The sequence below is a fragment of the Citrus clementina genome, unplaced genomic scaffold (genome assembly GCF_000493195.1).
Source record: "Citrus clementina cultivar Clemenules unplaced genomic scaffold, Citrus_clementina_v1.0 scaffold_2, whole genome shotgun sequence".
NCBI classification, from domain to species: Eukaryota; Viridiplantae; Streptophyta; class Magnoliopsida; order Sapindales; family Rutaceae; genus Citrus; species Citrus x clementina.
The window spans coordinates 29,763,511-29,768,297 of record NW_006262688.1 but is presented as its reverse complement, the minus strand read 5'-3'; the positions used below and the strand labels follow the sequence as shown (position 1 = coordinate 29,768,297).

The 4,787-nt window shown below is 39.2% G+C and overlaps 1 pseudogene; it reads left to right on the top strand.

Annotated features, from left to right (window-relative positions):
- The first annotated feature begins 1,391 nt into the window (after nt 1-1,391).
- On the top strand, nt 1,392-4,334 carry LOC18051478 (annotated as a pseudogene).
- The last annotated feature ends 453 nt before the right edge of the window (nt 4,335-4,787 follow it).

Sequence of the window (4,787 nt, the reverse complement as noted above, 5' to 3'; positions counted from 1 at the left end):
ATTTAATGTTGCAATGCTTGGTAAGCAAGGTTGGCGTCTCCTAACCAACCCCAATGCTCTTGTGACTCGCCTTTTCAAGGCTAGGTACTTCTCCACCTCCTCTTTTGCTGAGGCTCGGCTGGGTAGTAATCCTAGCTTTGTTTGGAGATCAATCTTGGCTGCTCAATCGGCTATTCTTCGGGGTGGCCGTATTCAAATTCAAGGGGGCCAGCAAACAGTTATTGGTAATGCCCCTTGGTTACCAGACAAAGACAGTGGCTTCATTTCCTCTTCACTTCCAGCAAGTGTAGCTTCTGCATCAGTGGACAGCCTTATGATTCCTAACCAGCGCCGTTGGGACTATGATGTGGTTAACGATATTTTCAACACTAGGGATCGGAACCTTATTCTCCAGATTCCGCTAGGAACAAGGCATGACAAAGACTCTTGGTTTTGGCTGCCGGATTCCAAAGGTATTTACACGATTCGAAGCTGCTACAGACTGCTTAACTCTATGCTTTCTCCCCCTAGTAGCCGAGTTTGGCGTAAATTATAGCAGCTCCCTATCCCAGCAAAAGTCAAAAACTTCCTGTGGCGAGCATTGTCTAATGTCCTTCCTACTGCCGACAACCTTTTGCAAAGGCGAGTAGAGGTACAAGCTTCCTGTCCCATTTGTCATTCCTCTCCTGAAACTGTTTGCCATGTCCTAGTTCATTGCCATTTTGCTAAAACTTGCTGGATTTCCTCTGTGATTGGCTTTATTGGGAGTTGTTTGAATTTTACTCACTGGTTGGATGAGGTGTTTAGTCGCTGTAACATAGAGGAGTGTAGCATGGCTGGTATGATATGTTGGCAGTTGTGGTTGAATAGAAATAACAAAGTTTGGAATGGTGTCAACAGAAGAGTCCAACTTGTGTTGAACACTGCTGGGCAGAATTTGTTTCTTTGGCAACAAGCTCGTAAGAATGCCTATTTTCCCCTTATTCCTGATACCCCTGGCCATGGTTCTGCTTGCTGGTTTAAGCCCTGTGAAGGGTGGTATAAGTGTAATGTCGATGCAGCTATAGCTTGCTCTAGAGGAATGATTAGTCTGGGGGCTGTCATCCGGTCTGCTCAGGGTGATTTCATTGCGGCAAAGAGCGGCATTTTCTGGGAAGTTTTGCAGCTAGAGAGGCTGAAGCAATCGGAGTTAGGGAAGCCCTTAGTTGGCTGAAGAAGTTTGCTTTCCATTCTGTAATTCTAGAGATGGATAGTTTACAAGTTTTCAATACTTTACGTGATAAGACTAGTTATCCTAATGGTTTTGGCTTAATTATTGATGAATGTAGAGTGTTGGCTCGCTCTTTAGGAGAAGTAGCTTTCTCTTTTGTTCGTAGATCTGCGAACTCCGCTGCCCACACTGTGGCTCAGGTGGAGGGTTCTATGTCAGGTTTGGATGAGTGGAGGTTTGTTCCACCCCCTTGGTTAGTTGAAGCTTTGAAGCTTTGGTTGTTTAATGAATTCCATACTTTCCTCAAAAAAAAAAAAAAAACCAGGCTTTTATTTTATTTTAATAACCCGATCAATAGTCCACATGGATATGGGCCAGCCGGCTCGTCATGTCCCCTAGGAGCACTCTGGCGAAACAGCAATTCCTTTGAAAATCCTTCAGATTTCTTGATCCTCAGGCAAGCACAAACGTGCTTCTCCTTCTTCAGGTTTGCTTCTGTTCTCTACTATGTTGAATACCATTAATGTATATAATATAATATATTGATTTTGTTATCATCTGCCTTGAACTTTTCGTTAATGATCTGTTTGGTTGCTGACAAAACGAAGGGAAAAATGAGAAGACGATTATGTTCTGAGTGTTGGAATTTTCAGCGAGAAGCTTGTCTGAAGAAGTGGGTTTTCTTTAATAGAGCGTTTAGTGTGTTCTAATGTTGACATTAGAAATAATGCAATTGAAGTTCCTTTATTCATTGCACTGGGAAAAAAAAAAGGCTTTATTTTGATGTATCACGAATAAACTTATCCAATACATTGGGAAAGAAAATGTGAAATCCAAGGTAATTTCTTTTGGACCTTCAATTTGTAACTATCGCGTGAACTCTTTCCATGGTTTTTCCATTTTTATTTTTGGCCCAACTGCAGCTGCTAAGAGTCAATTAAGTCAATTGAACAAATATTTCGGAATGCCAACTTGGAAATTTATATTTTAATTTTGGCTGCAATTCTGCTTCATTTCTTCGTTTTATTTAATTATTTTTTTCTTTTTTCAGGTGGGTAAACACTAGCCAATCGCACACTCACTGGGTTTGCCTTGGTGATGTAGCCAAAATCTATTCCTTTTCCTTTCAGATTCTTTTGGCATTTTCATTAGGATTTTCTTTTTTTGGAGGAGATTATGTATTTTCACTCATGTTTAAAATAAATTTTCCATAGGATTATATATTGTCTTATATAACACTCACTGGCTCTTGAACAAGTAAAGAGGGGATTCTTTATTGTCTTATACTCTGCTATGTTGAATTTACTGCTTCATGGAAGCCATTTATATGCTGCATTCATCTTTCTCATTAAGATTTAAAAATGGTTTTCTTACTTTTTTAGTTAAAAAATTTGTATCTTCTTTTGCTACGCTACGGGTGACCTTAAAATATTCTCATCTTGGAATGACGCCATAACATTTTTGGCTTTCCAATTGTTTTTGCCATGTTGGAAAGCAATTCCTTGTCAAAAACAAACCTTCTTTTCTGTATTTTTGGTTGATTCTTATTTGTAAGACATAAGATCCGCTTTGGCACCTTTTTTTCCTACTCTTCTGTGTTACCATTATAAGTTTTCTCCACCCCACTGCTGGTGGGTGGGGTTTCTGAGGGCTTTTCCTCTGGAGGTTAAGACTGTCAACTGAGAAACAAAAATACGCTATGCTATAATTTTACTTCTTTTATTGGGTGGTTCAATGTGTTGCATAAGTTGAATTTAAGAGAATGTCAAACAAGTACTATCTGATGCTTGCAGCATTGTAAGTTTGTAACCCATTGACGAAGTGTTTAAATCATAGCACATGAGTCTAGGATCGTCGGTTTTAAGTCCTGGAGGAGCATTGTTTGACTATAGGGTATCCTATATACACAGTTATGTTATAAGTCTCAATCTCGCCTATGCGACAACCTCTTTTTGCCATATATGGCCTTTTAAGTTTCATTTGGGAGTGTTCACTCTTGTTGTCTCTTCCAAGTTTCTTGCAGGAGGAAACTTTATTCCAAGAAACTTTTGTTTGAAACTAGAAAAATCCAAGTCAAAAACTTTGTTTTGGCTTTATTTTGGTTTTGATTCAGTGCAAAAATAGGTCATGTTTATCTGATTTGAAGATCATGAAAGATGAAAAGGCATGTTCATAAATGAATGGGATTGAGTGATGGAGTCTCCCCAATTAAATTTTCATAGTTCTGGGTAATATTCTTTGTTAGGCTGGTTTTAGTCATGACAGCCGAGGTTCTTGCATTTTCAGTTTTTTAATTGCTTTCCTTCTTTTGTCTTCAGGGTAACATAACATGTCTCGAAGGTATGATAGGCAAACAACAGTCTTCTCTCCAGAAGGCCGCCTTTACCAAGTTGACTATGTGATAGAGGCAATTGGCCATGCAGGATCAGCTATTGGGATATTGTCTAAAGATGGGTTGTTTAGTGGGTGAAAATAATGTCACCTCCAAACTCCTCCAGACATCAACATCACCTGAGAAGATGTACAAGATTGATGACCATGTAGCATGTGCTGTGGCTGGGATAACGTCTGATGCCAATATCCTCATCAACACTGCAAGGGTGCAAGCCCGGCATTATGCTTATGCTTACCTGAACCAATGTTACCAAGAACCAATGCCCGTTGAACAGCTTGTCCAGTCTCTCTGTGACACCAAGCAAGGAGCTTTACACACAATTTGGTGGGCTTCGTCCATTTGGTGTTTTGTTTCTCTTTGTGGGCTGGGACAAAAACTATGTTTTCCAGCTTTATATGAGTGATCCAAGTGGGAACTATAGTGGCTGGAAGGCTGCAGCCAGGACTACAAGGATGATATGACAAGACAAGAGGCAGTTCAGCTTGCACTAAAGGTACTTAGAAAGACAATGGATAGCACAAGTCTAACTTCAGAAAAGCTTGAATTGGCTGAGGTCCTCCTTTTGCTTCTGGAAAGGTGAAGTACCGTATATGCTCACCAGAGTCACTGAACATGTTGCTAGAGAACTTTGGTGTGGCTCAACCTGCCTCTGAAGTCTCTTAGGAGTTAGGTGTACTTCTTTTAAATAGTTTCAGGACAATTTGAACACTTCGTTTGTCAGATTGAATGTTTTACTGGTTATCACCTTCAGCAGAACATTTCTTGATACTTGCTTCAATACATTTGCTCCTCTTGTTGAAAGCAGGAGATGAACTTAACTTGAACGATAAGAAGCTATGAAGAACAACGTTTTCGGAATGAAATGTTGCTTCTCTTTGTAAACATATTATTTCTTTACTTACACCATATGCTTTCTCGGTAAACTATAGGTTTGAATGGAATTGATGATACGACAACAAAATTAAGATAGGAATAAAGTAAGATCCGAATCGCATCAAGTTCAGAATTGATTCATCGTTTGGTTGAAATACAGAACTATTATTCAAGGGAGGTTTGTTGGTTTATATCCGATTTTGAGTTGTTAATTTAGCTCTTTAAATTGGAAGTCTATCATTACAAGTTATTCTTTAATTTATGTAAGTTTTTTTTTAATAATTATGTTTAAACTTTGCTAAATAGGTCCCAACTCTCAAGGGCTGATTT